This window comes from Schistocerca cancellata, chromosome 4 (assembly GCF_023864275.1).
Source record: "Schistocerca cancellata isolate TAMUIC-IGC-003103 chromosome 4, iqSchCanc2.1, whole genome shotgun sequence".
NCBI classification, from domain to species: Eukaryota; Metazoa; Arthropoda; class Insecta; order Orthoptera; family Acrididae; genus Schistocerca; species Schistocerca cancellata.
The window spans coordinates 263050916-263074273 of record NC_064629.1 but is presented as its reverse complement, the minus strand read 5'-3'; positions in this window follow the sequence as shown (position 1 = coordinate 263074273).

Here is a 23358-nt window from a genome sequence, read left to right as displayed (position 1 = left end):
TTTATAAATGTTTTACAGCTTTATTATGTGCTGCACCAAGTTTTCCCATCACTAAAATTTTTATGGGTGTGGTTGAAGTGTTGAAGTGGTACTATGTTACTGGAGAAAATTGAATCTTGAACTCTTTCTGTGCTTTTAATTTTATATCAGCCACGTAATTCTCGCATATTGTTGCGTTTTTTTCTTGGTGAATCGGTGATGGACCAGGGAACTGTGCCTACAGAATGTACACAATTTTCGCCAAATGAAAATTCCATTATTAGTCCGGTAGCTGCTTCAGCGTAACTTTTTCACAATTGTTACTCTATGATAAGAGTTTATTTTCTTTGCAGATTTTCTTTTACCTGTAGTTTTTAAGTGTTTGGTTTTCAAGCGACTTAAGTTAAACGTGTGAAGCAAACATATAAAGGATTCTATTTCTGTTCGTCGTTTTCCTCTTGTATCTTTGGTGGATCCAGAAGCTAAACATAGAGACTGTGCACAACTTTTGGATTTAACACTTCTGTCGCGCCTACCGAAACATCTTGGAGTTTAGTAACTAGAGAAATTCCAGTTCTGAACTTTTGCTCTGCGTATTTCATTAATTAACCTGATTTTCGCTGTTCAATGTGGCATTTTTTATTCGTGTGTCTTCGGTGGACCCAGAAACTGGATACGGAGACTATGTGTTGTTCCACCCACAACAAACTTCTAAATTTAGGTTATTGGGGAATTTTGATTTCTAAACTTTTTATTTTTATAATTCAATTGCAGCACGATTGCTGCCTTCGGGTATGCACTTTGTTTTCGTGTATCTTTGGTGGTTCCAGAAACTGTACAGACAGATTGCGCACAGGTTTTCCATTTAACATTTCTGTCACATCTGCAGGAACTTCTTGAAGCTTAGTTACTGCAGCAATGTTATTTGTGATCTTTTTCTTTCGAAGTTTATTATTAGTTTGATTTTCACTCACAAGTGAGGCACTTTTCGTTAATTTTTATGTAGTGCACCCAAAAAGAGGATACATTGTCGTGATCTTTAATTTTCACAAGTACAGGAGGAATTATCATATCTATGTCAGCTGATATGTTTTACAGTTCTTTAATTTGACTATGTAAGCTGCGTATTTTATTTACAGATATTAAAGTCACATTGTGATTTTCGATACCTTTTTAGCTCAAAATGCGCTGTTACTTCGTGAGTAACTATGATCTAGATTAAAAATAGCAGTCCGACTTGTTGTAACATAATTAAACATTTACAGTGTTATACATCGTCCAGTATTTCTGTTCAACTGCAGTGTAATGTTGGTTTATAATTTTTGTTTCAGATTCAATACTTAACAGTTACGAGTTTATATTCGTGTGTTTTCGCTACGTTAGTGATGGTATCCGCAGTTGCGCCGTGCTGAATTAGTCTTCGAGGGGTTCACAAAAACTTTTATCAGAATGAAGTGCCCTGTTAATAACCTCTCATTACTGATTTTGTTAATTATTTGCAAAGATTAACAATAATTTTCATTTCTTTTAAGTGCGTGTCAGAATACAATCACATTTTTCTCTCTTACAGAAGATGCATTACGTGACTAATAGTTTATTTATCATTTTTATATGTCACTAATGAAGTACTTTCGTGTTTGACACCTATGAAACTCAGTAATTTGATAACGTTACGTGGTTATTATCCGTTACTGACGATATTATTTTGTTGACCCACAAAGTCACAAACCGTATCTGTCAAAAAGTGTCAAGTCCCTCAGTACTCTCAATCGTATCACACAAAACATTTTTCATTTCCCTATTCAGAGTTAACATCGCAATGTATTAAGAACGATGTCTGTCTGTAATGACAGCATTATAGACGGGATTGTAAACCCTAATCTTCCATGAGAGCGATGTAATTGTTTTCCGCTTCATGCTGGAATCCGATTTAAATGTTTTACGTAGCCGCGAAGCTAAACCATTGCTAATTACCCCGAAGACACATTTTTCAAAGTGGAGGTATACAAAATAGGGAGAGTGATGAGAAGACACCGGCCGTCAGGCGAGCGCTTCAGCTGACGCCTGCAATTATAGGCTTCCCCTCGCTGCATGCCCAGGCCTAGCAGTTCCAACAGTACCGGCCGGCTTCGCGGCGCTGTTTTTCCCTCAGTACTGGAAACAATTTTACACGCGGTATTACTTGCAGAGGAAACGTACTTTACCGGCGTTCAGCATGTCTGTGATCTATCCATCTATTTTTCGCGAGGAATGTGGGGAGGTTTGATGGCTTCAAATTAACGACTCTTAATGGATGGGTCATTACTCAGCACTGTCTTATAGTCTAAAAAAACCAACCGAGAGAATTTAAACCAAAGGTATTCAAAATATTTGACAATACTCAGGGATCGGATTTCTCAAGCAAAAATAACAGCAAAAAGTTACACCAATTTTAATCTGTAAGTACTTAGTATCAGAGTTATAAGACTTCACGTGTAGTACAACAGTTGAAGCGATTTTAATTACATTCGCCATTTACGGTATTTTTTGCGAATAACTCACGGAGGTCACCACTAAGTGTTCGAAGTAGTCACCTTCCGCCTGAATACACGTGTCGGATCGCCAGTGAGTTCCAAACACGGTCGAATTCGTCTGGCGTGGAGCGTAATGTCTCAAATCCTTCCACAAGTCGATTGTAAGCCGATTGTGAAGAAATTCGGTGTTAACCTTCTGATTGACACATCAAATAAGATCTGAAAAGTTTCCCATAGACGAATGTTTGATTACCATCCGTTGCTCTTGCCGTGCTATTACTAGTACGGCAGCATTTCTGATATGCTCCCGTCGAAAACACTGCGATCAGAATTTTTCTTCTGTACAATTTCTTTGTGTTACAGCACTCTCTACCAATGGAGCGGGAGCACCATCACGGTGCCGGATCGCCTGATGACCGGGAGAGGGCTGCGTTACAGGCCGCTATTGATGCTGAAATATATTCTCGCAGCCTGCGAACATTTCAGTGAGTACAGCCAAAGACAAAATTTCTTTTACATCTCAGTTCCAGTCATTGCACATTATCAGCAAATATTGTATAGCAGTCTCCATGTTCATGAGGTAGGGACGCTTCCTGAGAAAGTGGACTTCACAGGTCCGAATCTAGATTAGAGCTTAGTTATCACTTTCATGTTAATCTGTGTACACACTTCTTACCAAACATGACAGCAGTGAATACATAATGTGTTTCATAGGACTCTAGTGACAACGGGAAACATTGGTTATGCTCCCCTTAAAAATAAAATGTCTAAACATTGCATCCAGTTGCCCCAGTATCTCACAGAGCAAACTGACTGTCCAATATCTGAAGCACCCGGTCTTATACATCAGTCTGACAGTTCCCATTTCATTATAATATATTGTATCCAGTCAACACTGTCGATTAGCACCCACGATCAGTGTATGATCACTCTTTCCAACAAACCCACTCAGACATCACATGGTACAGCTTGGATCACCAGAAGCCGGTGACCCTGCACCCTAACTGGGTTCAAATACAACAGCTTCTTGACCATGACTTATGAGGCTGCCACAGCTCCATGCTGACCTGCCAGTGTTTGGCTCTTTAATCACATCACATGCAAAGGCGAATTGTGCTACAACATTATGTTTATGTCGAACTGCACGCAGTCCCTATTTTGTCTAATACAAATTGCAATCTTTTATATATCTATTGCCCACAATTTTTGCTTCTGAGTTTGGATTTTTGCTATCTCTCTTCTTCTGTGAACATTAATTTACTATTTACTATACCCTAATATTTTTCTACCCACCATCATATATCTTCATACACTACCACTTACCAGAATTGCAACTAATGGATTTTAGTTAAATCACAATCAATAGGCAGAATAATATACTTCCAACTATACCATACAAATGTGCTATTATACTGTCAGTGTAAGGACAGATGCACCATCTGACTCCAGTGTGTGTTTAAAGTGAATATATTTGTGATTAATTTGCCACCCTTATTCAAATTAATTTGCTGAATATGGATGAGAAGGGCGGAGTGAAAAACATTTTACTTTCTTGGAGGAACCAGCCTAATGTTCACTTGAATGGCAATAGATTTGTTTTCCAATATAGGTGTCACACAGTACACTAACATTTCTTTTGCAAAGTCCCACACATTGGTGATATACAGTAGCAAAATATTTCTGCACAGTAGATAGTCAGACATTGTTCTTATCCTGTACAGAGATTGTCACAACTGTCAAATCTCGAATATTGTAGGATGGTTACAAAACATCCTAAATATCTCACTCAAAACTTAGTTTGTTCAAAATTTAAAGTTGTATTGTGCTCACTGGCCTCCATGAAGTATTGCTATCTTTTAGAATATTGCCTCACCACTAAATTGCCTTGCTCAGCAAGTGAGGCTAGTTCAGACATAACAGCCTGACAGCACAGAAAACAGACCTGATGAAGAAAAGTTCTACGGAAACATATTATGCTCTCTGAACATATCAGCCTTTAAGCACGTATCATCTTTCTTTGCAATAACTCTTACTTTAACTCTTTTTGTGTTAACCTAGTCATGTACAATTTATTACTCACTGTATTAATGATTCCTTTTGAATGATGCTGATAACTTCAAAATGTTTTCTTCACAGAACGGTTCCAGTTTATGGTCCTCCTGTCCATGGCATGAGACCTGTACAGTATCTTGGAGCAGGACATGCCGCACCACAGAACTTTGCTTACAATGCAGGTTTTGGGCACAATATAATGGCTGGAGGAAGATTCCTGCATCCCACAAATCCATTTCCTAAGTATGCACAATCTTTGCCAGGATGTAAACTTTCAATTTAACCTGCACTTACCACATACCAGACTTTAAATTTTAACTTGCCTCGGTAGCACATAACAGTAATATTTATCTGCACAGCTATCTGGTAGTAGCACCATCACCACCACCACCACCACCAGTACTGCCACCACCAGCTTCTCAACTTGCACAATGGCAGCCACCAGTACTGCCACCACCAGCTTCTCAACTTGCACAATGGCAGATGATGCATAGAGCTCTGCAGGAACTGGGACAAACACAAGCCAGACCTGAGAGTGGAGCTTATGGCCCAGGTACGGCAGGACAAGCATTTTTTGGAGGAAGACACGCACCTTCTTCAAGCATCCAAACAACTGGGTAAGCAATTTTCTCTGACACTGAAATACCATTTTGTGCTACACTATTATTTATTGCAAGTCATGAGTGAATATATAATTATTTTGTAAGTGTAATCAGATATACCAGATTATATTCCATCCTTGAATTACTTATATTCAGTCTTGTATTTATCTCTCACAGTGTCTGTTTTGGTCATTTGTGGACAAGTAAGCTATTTTCTCTCATGCAGTATGTAACTTTGTCACTGTAATGAAATTTTAAACATTCCAATGTGGTTGTATAATAGCCTAAAAGTTTTCCAGAGCTTGGTCATATTCCCATTATTGTTTCTCTTTTGAGGCCGAACTTACCTCATCAGTGCAGACTCTTGGTGCAGTAAGCACACAGTTTCTTATCAGGTATGGAAAGGGGAAATTAGTGTTTAACCTGCTACTTACATTGATATGAACTGGGGTTTCCCACTGATTCATTTTAGAGGAGATAATTAGCTATGGTCTTATCAAAGATTCTATGCTGATATTTGCCTCAAATGATGTACTGGAAGAACAATAAATTAACCATGAAAGCTGAAACAGGATATGAACTTAATGTTTCCTGAATAATTACACACACACACACACACACACACACACACACACACACACACACACACACCTTTGATCCAACTGTTTCATGTTCAGTCTAATGTAAAAACAATTCAGCAGTTACTCTTCACGTTTTTGCTTCATCTTTCAGTGTACTTTTTGTAGGCATGTTCCAGCAACGTCATTCTGTTATACCATAGACAAGACTGTTCTTGATATGGTATTCAACTCTCATAAGATTTTCTAGGATCTCAGATGTACAATTTGGCCTAAAGTTCCCTGTAGTCATTTCAGTTATACTTAGATTTTAATGTGTAGTGTCATCTGTGTACATAGTCTGCTCTCAAACTTTTTCCCTGTCATAGCCCCCCACGACACGCTTGTATATTTCAACGCAGGCCAATGGGAGAAGACTTGCACAGCCAAGGTGAATCTGTAGCTCAAACAATGACCGGATCAGAGCCTTCACAACCTCATGGAGCTACTGGATTATCTGCTTTCCCTCCAAACACTGGATTCATGATTGAGTGAGTGCTCTTACTTGATTCACATATATTATTGTTCAAATCTCAGGTTTCTCAACTACCAGAATACAAAAATCAAAGGGTTGTTGCTGTCATCAATTACTAATGTTGGAAAGTTTACAGATGCCATTTCTTATATGTAGACTGTAGCTTTTACAATAGTCTTAGGTTATATTTCTCTCTCCCAGGATGGTATGTGATAATTCACATAATGTTGATCACATGCACGGCTTGCACAAAGATATGAAAACAAAATGAGAAATGCATGCTTGAACATAAATACAAATTCTAGCCAATCCTACGGGTTTCACTGTTGTATTTTACCACATATGGCACCTGGACAATGTAGGTTAGTATCGGTCATTTTCAGAAAAGTGTTCTGTGTAATATATATATGTTTGGTGTTTCAAAAGCCACCATATTGAAGATTAATACTGGAAAAGTGGAAAACATCATCCACTGAGTCACAATGTGGATGAAAGTGTGTGTTAAGTAACAGCAACATACATACATATCTACACACATGATGAAAGTTTAATATCAACATCGGCCACATGTGGACACTGAAATAATTCAACAGCAACAAGTGAAAATTTGTGTCAGACTGCGACTCAAACACAGATTTCCCACTATACGTGAGCGGTCACCTTCATTGCTTCAGCTATCCAAGCCATCCCAAATTTTCAACTTGTCACACACTAATTCTGTAATGCCCCCTGCCCACCATCCTCACTGCTCATAGCATTTAGCATGATTCCTGCAAAAGGTTAGACCTAGGTTTTATCCATACCGAAAATATCATGAAATGTGATCAACACGTATATATTTGACATGTCTGAGAGAACAGACACTTCACATTCATGATTCCACAGCCATATATATACAAGATGAAAGAGAAATACCTATGTCAGCCACTTGAAGGCATTGAAATAATTCAATTGTGACAAATGAAAATTATGCTAGACTGGGATTCGAATCCAAATTTCCCACTTTTCACGAGCAATCACGTTAAGCACTTCAGCTGTCCAAGCATGCTTCCTAACCAACTCAATTTCCAGCTTATTACACACTGCTTCTGTAGTGCCCCCCTATCCACCTTCTTCATTGCTCACACATTTAGCATGATTCCCACAAGAAGTTGGACCTAGGGAGCGCTGACACTGAAGATGCTTCCAAGGCATATACATTACCACTATATGTGTGGGGTCTGTTGCTTTGTAAATGTTCAAACATGTATGTTGTCTGAAACTTCCTGGCAGATTAAAACTGTGTGCCCGACCGAGACTCGAACTCAGGACCTTTGCCTTTTGCGGGCAAGTGCTCTACCATCTGAGCTACCGAAGCATGACTCACGCCCGGTACTCACAGCTTTACTTCTGCCAGTACCTCGTCTCCTACCTTCCAAACTTTACAGAAGCTCTCCTGAGCTGAGAAGGTTTGCAGGAGAGCTTCTGTAAAGTTTGGAAGGTAGGAGACGAGGTACTGGCAGAAGTAAAGCTGTGAGTACCGGGCGTGAGTCATGCTTCGGTAGCTCTGATGGTAGAGCACTTGCCCGCGAAAGGCAAAGGCCCTGAGTTCGAGTCTCGGTCGGGCGCACAGTTTTAATCTGCCAGGAAGTTTCATATCAGCGCACACTCAGCTGCGGAGTGAAAATCTCATTCTGGAAACATCCCCCAGGCTGTGGCTAAGCCATGTCTCCGCAATATCCTTTCTTTCTGGAGTGCTAGTTCTGCAAGGTTCGCAGGAGAGCTTCTGTAAAGTTTGGAAGGTAGGAGGCAAGGTACTGGCAGAAGTAAAGATGTGAGGACGGGGTGTGAGTTATGCTTGAGTAGCTCAGTTGGTAGAGCACTTGCCCGCGAAAGGCAAAGGTCCCGAGTTCTAGTCTCGGTCAGGCACACAGTTTTAATCTGCCAGGAAGTTTCATATCAGCGCACACTCCGCTGCAGAGTGAAAATCTCATTCTAGATGTATGTTGTCTGTTCTTTTGGACATGTCCAAAAGAACAAACACCACATATATAATAGCTATTTGATTAAATTTAGCTGGGATAAACATGAGCAGCATTAAGCAATGTTTCAATAATGTGTTTGTTAATACCATACATAGATTAGATCTCTTTGGTTAATCTGACTTTTGTTAATGTATAAGTAGTTGTGTTTCACATACCTGGAGGTTCTCCATCTCAGTGGCACCTACAGAATGTTGTGAATAAATTAATTTATAGAAACATACTTGCATAAAGTTTTTGAGAAAGTATAATTTACTACCTTTAGCCAATGTTGAGCATGAGATTCACATTTGGCACCAACTTTCATAATTTGATTTTTTAGTGGTTTCTTCATATCAACATGAGTGAGTTCTGCAATGGCTTCTGAAGGTAGATCATTATTAAGGATCATTTTATTTTCAGTCCTCAGATGAGACAAGATAAAAGTATGCAGTTGAATTATTTATCTTGGTATTAATTAATTTTCATTCATGTTTTACATACAAATTAAGGTATCTCAGAACCGTTTCTCTGAGATAATGCAACAGCTTTTATGAACCAGATGTGGCCATTACTAGGAGGTATTTTGTCTTTACCATCTTGTACTCTTGGATAAGCCATAAATTAATGAAATGACCTACTGTGTTTGACTCATACGTCATAACATATCCTTAAAAATATGTGATATATTATATATATGGGAATATGATAGTGGAATTGTATCTTAATAGGGTTTGAACGTCAGTCACATTTCTGCAACTGCTGTTGATCATCCACGCAGTGCACACATGTTTCACAGTCACTTTTTAGAACGTAATAAAATATGAGTGTAAAAGGTATTTCTGGTACTACAGAGATTTGTAGGCCTAGTGAATGGAGAAACACCACCTGTTAGGTCCAGGAGAGAGACCATGCACAGCCTCTGTAGACATCTAGTGTCCTTTTTCGCTGAAAGTAGTTTAACAACTTTTAAAGATATTGATGAGAGTGACCAAGTTGATAATCAAAATTAATGAGCTGAATAAATCCCAAATCAGCAGATTTAAAAATTGATTTTGAAAAGAGGAAAAATGCCAAGAAACAATTCACTTTTATTCCCACTGTTTGATACAATGTTTTAAAAGTGCATCTTATGTTGTAAAAGACCTGTGTCAAACATCTTTTATGACAGAGTTTCATAAAATATTTGATTGTGTACTGTTGTAGTTTCATGATCTCTTGTATGAAAATTATAGCATAGTCCTATATTTTATAGAAGATTTGCCCAAGAACTTTGACAGAACCTTAAGGAAAGACTTGCACAGTTCTCTGAGTACTCAGCATTCACAAAAATTTAAACCTCTGACAGCTTAAGAGATTGATTCATATAACATTTATGAACTTCTCAATGTTTATAAAACTGTCTAAAGTAACTGCCTTTTCTTTTTCAGTCAACTGGATTACAGTGGTTTGCAGCCACACACACAGTATTTTCATCAGCCAGTATTTGACAATGTGGAGAACCCAATGATGGGTTACAATCCACCACCGACACCTCCCAGGCCAATTTTTGGTGACCCTCATGCAGCAGTCACTTTTTATCCACCATATCAAGGGACAATGACCTATGATAATCAGCATCATACTAATACGGAAGATTTTTGGCAAGAGCAGAACACAACACAAGCCACCTCATCACGTAATGATGAGCCAGCTGGCTATGGCATGCCACAAGTGTTGCAGCCTCCAGATAGTGCTTACAACCCATTCCCCTCATACAGCCAGCAGCACGACATTTCCCCTCCAGAGTCTGGTGTTTTTGCTGTCACCCGTGAGGAACCAACTGTAACTGAACTGAAAATTGAACTACCAAGATCCTTCACCTCTCCTTGGCCACTTATGGGAGAGGAAATTTACATTCCACGTAAGACCTGTTCATATAAGCCAGAAACAATTGACATGGATGACTATATTGAATTAGACAAAAACATGCAAGAACTTTCAGAGCGTCTGATGAAACTTACAAGTTTTGATGATGACACTGTACAGGAATCTGATGATACTGCTGCAGAGCACACTATACCATCCACAGAAAAAAATCGCCAATGGTTTCGATCCACAGCTAGAGGCAGAAGACGTACCCCAGCACGTCGAACAAGGAAACCAGCTCGTGCTAAGAGAATCCGTTATTTTAGAAAGCGAGCTGATTCTAAAGAAACTAAGCAGACTGCTCGTGGTAAGAAGGGTCCAAAGGAAACATGGACCAAAGAAACTGCACAGGTTGATGCTGCAAAGGAAACCAGCACCAAAGATATTGCATGCAGTGGCAGTACTGTAGAGGAATCTGAAATTACAGAAACAGAGGAAGCTGCTCAAGATACTGAGCAAACCAGCAACAGGGCACGAACTACTCGCCAGAAGAAGCAAAAAAGAAATTTTGACAAAAAATATGACTGAAGCTGTAAGACCAACTTTTATCAGCAAACTTATTCATACATAATGGTCTCATCTACTCAAAGAAAACACGGGATAGTTTTCCTCATTAGAAATTATTCTGTCTCTTCCTTTACAAAATTAGTACTACTCTTGAGGTCTTGAAATTGTAGTAGAATGAAATTCATATTTATATAATTTTCATTTCCTAGAAAATTTGTTGTGAAGTGAAGCATTCACATTCTGTTCCATAATCTGTATTTCATACTCAAGCTTATGCAAGTGCTTTGTCAAGTGACAGATGTGTTAGTATGATAATTATTATGAAACAGGTAAATGATCAGCATGTCATATCATAATATATGAGGCCAACTGTGGAATGAGTATTTGAATGTGGAAGACATCAGTAGGAAGGCAGTGTTACTAATACTTCTGTAAAAATGTATCACAATGATAGGAGAGTACACAACTTACTTGTGTTCCTATTTATGCCAGTGCAGATCAGCAAACGTCTGCAAAACATGTTACACTATGTGGTTTTCTAGCTTCTTGCAGTGTACTTCATGACAAAATAGCTCTCAGGTGCATGACCAGATGTCACTGCCCAATGGTCACAATATTTCAGCCAACAACCACATTGACGTCATCAGTGTATTGCAGTGTGAAAAGACATGACAAGCTGTACCACTGGAAGTCACCTGATGATGGCTGCATGATTGCTTACTGAATATCGCGCCTGTTGGACACTGGCATCTGGCTGTTCATGCATTAACCATTTCATCAGATTACTCTGTGTCAATTATGTTAACATATTGCTGATATACAGTTGCTTTATTAGTAGAAACATTTATAAATCACTGTTACATTGAATACAGCTGCTACTTATTATTTTCCACTCTTCTGTAATGACTGCAAGAGGTGACAGTTTACGCTTCTGACTGAGCACTTTATAATTTTGACCCCTGTTCCATCACAGCTAAATAGAACTGGCATGTAGCAGAAATGTGTTGCAGTTGTTCAGATGTATTTACTAGGTAACTTAACCTTCAGAGGTCTTCTGTCTGGTGCGAATAGACCATTAAGAAAGAGGTCTATTGATAATTGATGGTACCATGTTTCAAGATAAGGTGCATGATGTTCTTATCTTGTTGGTCGCTTCACTGTCATGGTTTCTTTTTGTTCACTCATACAGGCTATGTTTTGTGTTCCAATGATGCTCTTGAATGAAGGAATGTCCTCCAAGTGTATGTAATATGAATAGTTATCGTTGTTGTTCTATTACTATTTACGTCATTTTTAATAACTCCAATATGATTCATTTGCAGTTTCTTGAAGCAGGGTCAGAAAAAGCTGGAACAAAATATGAATTTCATTCTCCAATTCTGCATCTTGCATATAAAGTACAAGTTCAAAAATATTGTATAACTTGAATGCAGTAGAAATGACTTAAGTGAAATGTATTCAGAACGCATGTTGGAAGAGACAATAGCCTACCCACTCTCAGTAACTAAAATATTTATCTCTTACAACATTTGAGTTGGTGGCTGAATAACCAACACACTAAAATGTGTTGATGTACAAAACATACACCAACTTACACCATATGATGTCCCTTTTACAAACATAACTATCTTCCTATCTTCTCTCTGAAGATTTGACCACTAGGAGTGCTGGTGTTTCTGCATTTGATTCAGTAACTGTGGTTACAATCTTCACTTAATCTGCCTTATTCAGTGTTACTTAAACCATACTTACTTCTGTGAGGTAATAGGTCAGTTATCAAAGACTAAGTTAACTGCATGATACATCATAATTACTTAGAGACATGAAAGAAAAGATGCTTTATGGACTCAATGATATATACAAAGTGCTTTTATTCATATTTGTTACTTTTATATAACAGCTCTTTTACTGAACAAGAGCTCATAGCTTTTAAGGTATGCAATTTAGAATGGATATACTCGACCTTTTTTATCTTATTTTGATCCATACTATGACCTCTCTAAATGTGGAATAATTTTTAATACCATGAATACGTTTTATTCCTAGTTAGAGAAAAAATTATTAAATCAGCTGTATTGTTGGGTATAGATAAAAATGTAGCTATAGATGTAGATTTAGAAATAGATGTAGATCTATGGACACAGGTGACTTTAACAATTTGTTTCTGCAATGCTGTAGTTTGTATGAAGATCTATACAAAACAGTTTTACATAAGTGAGTTGGCTGTTGAGAAGGGTATGGTGGTATTAGCTACATACTAATAGTTATCTCAAACCTCAATTCTGGGAGAAACAAACTGAAGGAAGTGGTAACACAAACTGAATTTTCCAGAATTAGAATGTTTCAAAAGACAGCAGCAACAAATTTACACATAATACCATCTTATTAATATTGTGAATACAGGAAGTATGTGTACATGTGGTTCTTGTTTTCAGAGTGAGAAATAATGATGTTATTTTTTTAAACAACCAACATAATGTTACTTAATGTAGTATATGTGTCTTAATTATCATGTTAGGTATTGGAAAATACTTTTAGCAATTTTTTGTGGACTATGAGAAGTGGTTTACTTGGAAGAACCTTTTATTTTTGTAAGTTTTATCTCCACTGACTTGCAATTCATGATTGTCGAAAAGTGAAAAACAGTGAAATCTATGTAAAAGTCAGTGCATGCACTTTGTGAAACATTTGTTGTGGGATATTAAGTGTTTCTTCTATCTTAAAGTGATACACAACTGTTTTGCATAGGTTCTCCCTTTTCATATTTAGTGGTGAAGCATTTTTGATGTATCATGTATTAACCTTTTATTGTAATCATCAAAGGTGTCATAGGTAGAAAAAATGATGTTCTTTTGTTTTTAAAATATGATGAATAAGATCAAATGTCTTTTTAAATACATATGTGCATTTTAAGTGTAGAAATGGCTGTGATAATTGATAAGTACATCAAAGACTTACAGACAGAGTTTTGAAACAAATATTTAGTTATTGTGTTTACAATTATCTTGTATTTTATGATTGTTCAATAAAATTTCAATAAAAATTTGATTCAGTGACAATTTTTTGTGCCCTTTCAATTAGAATTAAAGGTAATAGTCAAATTATTCATGTACAATGTTACTTTAAAATCAGTGTATGAGAGGAACAGGTCATGTGATCATTGATTCTGGTACTTATCAAGAGTATTGATGCAGTGATCTGAAATTTTCTCATCTAGATTCAGAGTAGAAACACACATCTAACAATATATTTACTTGGCAGTGTGATATAAGTTACTGTGTAACATAAAGAAAGTTACCAAATACATAAAATTTTAAGGCTTAGTCACCAATAATGAATGCTCTCTGCAAAAGAAGATACAATAACTCATTTTATCACAGAGAAACATTGCTTACCATAATTAAATGCCAATGAACTCTGAAACTGTTTATGTACTGCATTACCTCATATGATAGCACAAAAGTCAGCAAAATGTATGGTGCTATAGCAGAGATTTTATACAGCTTAAACTGTTTCATTCCTTGGGAATAACACAAATGATAGTGCTTTTCAACTACTTTAGCTAAGATTTGTTTGTATTAGTACAATTAAAGGTGACTAAATATGGCATATACTACACATATGTGATGGATTGAGTCACTGTTAGTGGGCATGCCTGTCAATCAGTTTGTTCACTACTCTGCACCATTGGCTAGATAATTTACTATAGAAGTATCTCTTATTTTGAATTTATTCTAGTGAACTTAATTTCCAGAAAATGATTCACAAAATAAAAAGAAATGTTCCGAAAACCAGAAAAAGGCAAAAGTGAGGTGTTTTAAAGCAAGATGGAACACATTGCAACAATTCATAATGGGATGGAAAGGTGCCAGGAAAACACTACACCATATTTTCTTAACATTACTTTCAGAACAGCCATAATGCAATACATTCACTGGACAAATGTACATCTTTTTGTAGAAATGCCAGATGATTTGAAAGATTATGTTCCAGTGCATCTCAGGGAATAAACTAATTTCAAAATATTCAGAAAATGCATGAATATCTAGGATGTTATTGTAGAAACAAATATAAAGCCAATGAATAGCATATTAACATAAAAACCATTTTATTCATTGCATTTACACATACAATTTTCTTGTTTACAATAGTCTGAATTCCACTTTATACTTTACCTCAGACTGCCTTAGAAAAGTATTTGCTACCCAAGTACAATATGCCCACCCGGGTAGCCGTGCGGTCTAACTTGCATCTTCCTGAGTGGGAAGGCATGCTGGCCCTGGATATGAATCCACACGGTGGAATGCTGTTGAGGTCTGGTGTGCCGACGAGCCTGTGGATGGTTTTTAAGGTGGTTTTCCATGATGTACCTCAGCGAATGCGGGCTGGTTTTCCTTATTCCATCTCAGTTACATTATGTCAGTGATTGCTGTGCAGACACTGTCTCCACATACATGTACACCATAATTACTGTACCACACAAACATTTGGGGTTACACTCTGCTGGTATGGGACATTCCTCGCAGTGGGTTGGGGGGGGGGGGGGGGGTTCCACTAGGGGCTGGACCGCACAGTAACCCTGGGTTCGGTGTGGTGCAGTGGTGGTGGAGGTGGACTGCTGTGGCATGTTGTGGGGTTGTGAACCACAGAGGGCTACAGTGGGATGAAGCCTCTCCACCGTTTCTAGGTCCTCGGTTTAATACACAACACACACCCCAAAGTACAATACTTGTTGAAACTGTGGGAGGAAATACTTTCAAAAGGAATAATTTATGAAAAGCTTTGCAGCAGAAAACAAATTATAATTGTTTTGTTACGCAAAATGAGGTTTAGCAAAGCCTTTTCCCCAAAAAAAGTTGCTTTGGGAAAAAGTTTAGCCTTTAGCTACATCCGGGTATGTTATTTTATATGAAGTTATTTGTCCTTATATTTGGAGATATTAAAAAAGAATGAGAGTTCTGTTGGTGGATGTTGAACAAAATTATCTGTTTCAGTTATGAAGAATACAAAAAAATTATCAACATATTCTGATGTTTCTAAATGCACATGGAGTGTTAGGATGCTCTCTGTGTTGATCCGTGGTTTATTTTTGCAAAGTAAAAGAGTTGTCTTTCCTTTAGAAGAAGAACATTTAAAAATATTGTTAGGATAACAAAGAATGAAAACATTTGTACATATGCATTATTACAGTGATAGAAGTTTTTAAGTGCCAAGCAAATTATATCAAACAGTTTCTGGAGCAGCCTATGGAAACTGACTTTCACTTCGCTTGATTAAATGAGACCACTCAATTTCTACAGATGAAGCAGACTGCAAAGCAGTGCAAGCACAGGACTGCACTGGTAACTTAATGAACTTGTGTAGATCTTGCATCTAGTGCATTTCTTGGATTGTCTTTGTTGTAACACAACTAATCAAAACAATCATTGAAGTGCAGAATAACGTTTGTTACATGGGGTACAATTTTGCTTCCGGCGTTTTTTCCCCAACATTTGAGGCTTTAATGAAACAAATTGCTTACACATGTATCATCCAAAGTATTTTCCATTGCTGGCCACTACGTTAATCCATCTTTTGGGCAGTGTATGAATTCCGCATCAAGAAAATCGTTCATCTTTTGAAGCAATCCATTAATCGATCCAATTTGTGACTTCTTCATGAGATTGGAAGTGTTGGTCAGCCAGGACATGCGCCACTGATCTAAACAGGTGATAGTCAGAGAATATGGAGTGCCTGGAGAATACGGCAGGTGGGGTAGGACTTCCCATTTTAACATTTCCAACTACGTTTTGACCTCTTTTGCAATATGGGGTCGAGCGTTGTTGTGCTGCAAAATCACTTTATCGTGCCTCTTGCTGTATTGCAGCCATTTGTCTTGTAATGCTCTGCTCAGACGCATTAATTGTGTTCAGTAACGAGCACCTGTGATTGTTTCACTAGGTTTTGACACCTCACAGTGTAGGGAAGCAGCCTTCTCACGCCATATAGAAATCATATGTGTCATTGTGTGCCAGCCTACTCCGCTGTAACTAGCTATGACGTCACGAATGTTGCGCAATACCTTAAAAGTAAAGTAAATAACCTGAAAAGTTAATAGCATGTCAGGAGTGATGCTAAAACAATAATGTGTTAAGTTTCAGTTCAGTAACTTTAACAGTTTTTGAAATGTGGACGTTTTACGTACAAATCATCGGCGCAACAGGAAGGAGCTAGAAACTTCAAAATTTATATTCGGATTCCTTTTCCATTGTAATTTAATGGAAACAGCATGCTGGAACTCACAAAGTAATATTTTGGTTGAAATTCATGATTTTCTGTTTTGTGTCCTAAAAGTATGGAAGCACAGTAGATTAAGTAAGTGATTAGACAAAGATAGGATGTTTAGATTTAGGTAGAATGGAGATGCGCTATAATAACAAAGATGTGAGAAGTTTCCAAAAGGTAGCTATAAAACTATAGCTGTAGCGTCTCTCCAAATGGCAAGTTCAGAGCTCATCTATTGCGTGCAATGCAACTAAAATAATTCTCTCGCCATAAGTATGTAACCTAGCCACATCAGAATTTTATTACAGATACTTACCGGTGTGCCGATAGCACAATTAAATTGAGAGCTTCATTGGCCTTCAGCGAATGAAGCAATTAATTATTTAATAACTTGATGTGGTTCTCTGTTAGCCCCAGTGGCTAGTGAGGAAGGCAAATTTTGTCGGCTGCACCTTCGGCAGTCCGCACCGCGGCTATATAAATAAGAGCGCTGCAAGCTAGAGTCACAACGTTTCCGTTGAAAACGATCTGCCCTCAAACCACCAACCTGTAATACTATACATTGAGGAAACACTGCAGCACATGGAACAACGTAAGATGTTGGACTACGGGCGTGCGGATTGGACAAGGTTCAAGCAAACGCTCGATAGCCACATCCCACCTATACACGAAATTAATGAAACAGCACAAATTGACGAGGCAGTAGAAACCCTCACTAACGCCGTCCAGGACGCAATGGCAGGCACCATACCTGATCGCACCTCACAACAACGCAGTGCGGCCCTGCCCCCGGAAATCCTGGGCCTAATCTCAATGAGGAATCGCCTCAGGAGACAATGGCAGCGCACCAGGCGTCCGTACTTCAAACGGCACATTAACAGACTACAGGGCATCATACACGATAAAATACAAACACATAGAACACAACAGTGGAACCACAAACTCGAAGGGCTGGACACCACACGACCTGGCGTGTGGCAACTAGCCCGACACTTCACCAGGGAGAAAATATACACCCCAACGCTTCAAGGGCCCGACGGACCTGCATACTCAGCGGAAGAGAAAGCAGAACTAATGGCCCGAACAGTCGCAGCGTCATTCACACCGAACCTGGTACCATCAGATCCAGCGTTCACACTTGCTACTGACCAAGAGGTTACACGCATTCTAGCACAACCATCGCGCGACGACATTCGACATGCTAGCACAGCCGAAGTCTCCTGGGCTATAATGCATTCCGCTGCTAGGAAAGCCCCTGGTCATGATGGCATTCAAAACCGTGTCCTCCAGGAGTTCACGGATAAAGCAACTGAGTACCTAACACACATAACGAATGCCATACTAAAACACCAACACTTCCCCGCCTTTTGGAAGACGGCCAAGGTCCTGATGTTCAGGAAGACGGGGAAAGACCACAGCCTCCCACAAAATTACCGACCCATCAGCCTTCTGAGCTCGCTCAGTAAGATTGTTGAGAAGGTGATTCTCAAACGCATCACTAGGCACTGCATAACAAATGACATCCTGAGACCGGAGCAATTCGGCTTCAGAAATCACCACTCCACAACACAACTCCTACGGGTCGTTGAACACATAACACATGGCTTCAACATAAACAAAGCTACAGGGGCAGTGTTCCTGGACATCGAAAAGGCTTTCGACCGTCTATGGCACAACGGTCTCATCCGCAAACTCAGCGACGCGGGATTCCCCGACGGGCTGCTGCGTCTAATACACTCATACCTCACAGACAGGAGTTGCAACACTGACGTGCAGGGAAAACAGTCAACACGACACGGTATACACGCGGGAGTACCCCAGGGAAGCATCCTAGGGCCCCTACTGTTTAACCTCTACATAAACGATCTCCCAACCACACACAACACAATGATGGCAATCTACGCGGATGACACAGCCATCCTTGCGCAAGATTGGAAACCATCAAACATTACGTCACGTCTACAGACTGCACTCAGAGTGGCCGAGCCTTGGTTGGAGAAATGGCGTGTTAGAGTAAACGTCGACAAGTGCGAAGCCGTTCTGTTCACGAGAAGACCGAAGCAACTGCGCAAACACCGCTACTGCAGACCAATAACTCTACATGCACGTCCAATACGTTTCCGCGAGAAAGTCAAATACCTCGGTGTCTGTCTGGACCGGAAATTACTCTGGGGGGACCACATACAACACATGACCAACCGAGCTAGCGCGAGGCTCAAACAGCTCTACCCTATGCTCAACAGGCGTAGCACACTGAACAGAAGGGTGTCGAGGTCCATGTACATGACACTTATCCGACCCCTGATGACGTACGCAGCTCCCGTCTGGGGATACGCTGCGCCTACACGCCTGCGCCGTCTGCAGCTCATACAAAACAAGGTACTCAAAATCATAAGCAATGCTCCACGATACACACGCATCGCGGACCTACACCGGGAATACCGACTTGAGACTCTCACGGAGGTAATCCACAAACTCACCACAAGACTATACAGAAACTCCAGACATTCGCAGAACCCGTTTATTCTGAATCTGGGGAACTACGACCACAACCATAGATGGAAACATAAAAGACCAAAAGACATACTTGCAAGGACATAACATCTATGGCCAAGCTTACGCAAACATAACGGCACAGGCGAGCCCCTGTTAATCAGACGCATTTACTGGATATCCAGCTGAAATACACTGCCGAATAACTGGCACCACACAGGGAAGCCGTACCGTACACTGCATGCAAACAAGCTCCACACATCCCCCACACAGTGAGATGATCTATGGCCGATCTCCCACTACTGTATAACGATCTTGATTGTTCCAGGAAAGTAGCAGCCGCAGCAACTGGGACACATCGCCATCGCCTGTCACGGTAATGATGCATGATACCTGCACTAACAAATCCAACCTTGCATGAGCTATCGCAGCTAGTAAGCCACTACTGCTCTTACTACCCACCCCACTGTCGCAGAGGTTTTTTTCCCACGGCACGAGCCATGGCACTTTTTTCCCTCTGCTCTTCAAATCGCTACCCTCACTCGCGTTTCGTCCACTATCTATCACCTGATGGACCGTGTTAATGCGTAGCTTTACCCAGACGCACGGACAACATCACAGCCCAGCATCCTGTGATCCATCTACTAGATGACCAACATGTTTACGGAGGTGACAGTAGAACTTTTGGTTTGGTCACCACGTTGGTGCGGGCGTGGAGGGGCCCCATCTCTATTTTAGCTAGAGTCACATTCGAGGGTTGGATTCCCTCACTTCTTCATCGAGGACTCGCACTGCCTGGGCTACTCTCAGGGTGTATCTTCGACGTAGAAGAGCCCCACCGTTTCCTTGCCGTGCTGTCTGCTCGCCGTCCGGTCCTCCGCCGCCGCCGCCACCTGGTCGCCGCCGCCGCCGCCCTTCTCGCGCGCCGCCATGTCCCAACCCACCACCACTATCATTTTCACCTCTCCCTCCGCTGCTCCAACCACCATCTCATGGAGCTCATCCTCCACCCCCCTTCCCGTCCTTCCTTCTCTCCTTGTCCACCCCACCCCTGCGCCACTTTCGGCTGTAACCAGCCCCAACTCCTCCTCCATTATCACTGTCGCCCCATCGACAGCTACTGACTTTCCGCCGCTCCCTGCACCGCCTCCGACAGGGTCCAAGCCAGCACGGATTTCGGCTCGACGTTCCACAGTCTCTACTATGGGACTTAACATCTATGGTCATCAGTCCCCTAGAACTTAGAACTACTTAAACCTAATTAACCTAAGGACATCACACAACACCCAGTCATCACGAGGCAGAGAAAATCCCTGACCCCGCCGGGAATCGAACCCGGGAACCCGGGCGCGGGAAGCGAGAACGCTACCACACGACCACGAGCTGCGGAGAATGTGCACACAGGCATTTGCTATCATTTTTCCCATGTTCCATATGCAAATGGAAAAGGAAGAAACATTAATTTGTTATGCAATGTGAAATACATTCTTCCATGCACTTCACAGTGGTTTGCAGAGCATAGATGCAGATGTTGTGTAAGACAGAGGAAACAGAACACTGTTTTACATTGTCACACTTTTAGAAATTAACTAATATCTCATTCATCTAAACCACCCTAAAATGTTGATCATGTGTGTGAGATCCATACTAAATACGATTAACTGAGGAAACAGTAACCGTACAGTACATTGCGCAACATAATTAAAGGATCACGTTTTCGAAACCCCTTAATTGTTTCCATTGCAACACATTAGTTTGAAATTTGGCTCAATAGTGGCTGCAGCCTTCTTCCGTAATGGTCACGGTCGGGCGCGGCGGCGCTGCAAACAGCGAGGTATCGACACATGCGGAAGGCCACAGTTCGGAAGTTCATGTGAGCTGTAATGTGAGTTAATTATGTCACCTCAATTCTGCACAACGCCATCGTGGACGTGTCACAGTCCCTCTTATCCACATTTCATCCATTCTTTTGATGTCTATGCGATGGAGTTTAGAAGCGTGAGGCCCAGCGTTGAAATTACGCGGTTTTCATTATGGGCTGCCGAGGAAAGCACTTCAGACACACAGTGGCCAAGAACCGAAACGAAAAGGCTTCTTTGGGTGGCATATTGTTGTTGTTGTGGTCTTCAGTCCTGAGACTGGTTTGAAGCAGCTCTCCATGCTACCCTATCCTGTGCAAGCTTCTTCGTCTCCCAGTACTTACTGCATCCTACATCCTTCTGAATCTGCTTAGTGTATTCATCTCTTGGTCTCCCTCTACGATTTTTACCCTGCACGCTGCCCTCCAATGCTAAATTTGTGATCCCTTGTTGCCTCAGAACATGTCCCTTCTTCTTGTCAAGTTGTGCCACAAACTCCTCTTCTCCCCAATTCTATTCAATACCTCCTCATTAGTTGTGTTATCTACCCATCTAATCTTCAGCATTTTTCTGTAGCACCACATTTCGAAAGCTTCTATTCTCTTCTTGTCCAAACTATTTATCGTCCATGTTTTACTTCCATACATGGCTACACTCCATACAAATACTTTCAGAAACGACTTCCTGACACTTAAATCTATACTCGATGTTAACAAATTTCTCTTCTTCAGAAACGCTTTCCTTGCCATTGTCAGTCAACATTTTATATCTTCTCTACATCGACCATCATCAGTTATTTTGCTCCCCAAATACCAAAACTCCTTTACTACTTTAAGTGTCTCATTTCCTAATCTAATACCCTCAACATCACCCGACTTAATTCGACTACATTCCATTGTCCTCGTTTTGCTTTTGTTGATGTTCATCTTATATCCTCCTTTCAAGACACTGTCCATTCCGTTCAACTGCTCTTCCAAGTCCTTTGCTGTCTCTGACAGAATTACAATGTCATCGGCGAACCTCAAAGTTTTTATCACTCCTCCATGGATTTTAATACCTACTCCGAATTTTTCTTTTGTTATCTTTACTGCTTTTCTCGACTCTTATAACTGCCATCTGGTTTCTGTACAAATTGTAAATAGCCATTCGCTCCCTGTATTTTTGCACTGCCACCTTTAGAATTTGAAAGAGAGTATTCCAGTCAACATTGTCAAAAGTTTTCTCTAAGTGTGGCATAAAGGGTATCGATGAGACACCGCTTTTCCTGGGGCGTTGGGTCTCTGACTTTTCACAGTCCAAAACGGCAGTTCGCAGTGCGATGAGCACCAGGAAGAATCTGACATCCTTTGACAGCGCTGACACCCTTGGACGTTTCGACTCTTCTCTAAGGACATTGTGGGTCTGCATCCCCATTGAACGTGATCACACCCTTTGGAGTGCAGTTAGACCGCAAATTTTGCTCCCGTGTACAGGTTGGAACCAATAGGGATCGTTGAAAACCATTCGACGAATTTTGAACGTGAATCGAAGCAGTAAAGGATGCTTATGCTTTTTCCACTCTCATTTTCTCCGTTCTTCAGTAGAGTGATCACGCGGAAATTCAACATCAAAATGTGCGTGAATAAAACGAAAATTATTCGAACGACCTGAATTGCGTTTCATCTGATTTACATCCAGTCCACATAACGTAGCTGTCTTGCAGGTCCTCTGATATTTTTGCAGTACAGTCGTGTGACTATACAAAATGAATACCAGAGAAGATCCCGAGAGAACATTGTTTTTTAAGGTAATGAGTCCACATGTAAATCAAAATCATGATGTTGCAAATATGAGGAAACGTGTCATTAGAGACGAGACAATCCGTAAAGCTTGTAAGTTCAATTTTGTTACAGAAGTGACATTTCAAGATCATTACCACAATAACTAGAATTTGAGTTAACTAATTCCATCACGTAAATCAATCCAGCGATCTTTAGGCAAAATTAAATATTTTTTGAACAAGATATTTTGAGGAAGTATCTGGATTCGCGAAGTTCTCTGACAATTCGGAGTATTTTTGCTCTTTAAAGAGTTTTTTCACACGTGTAAA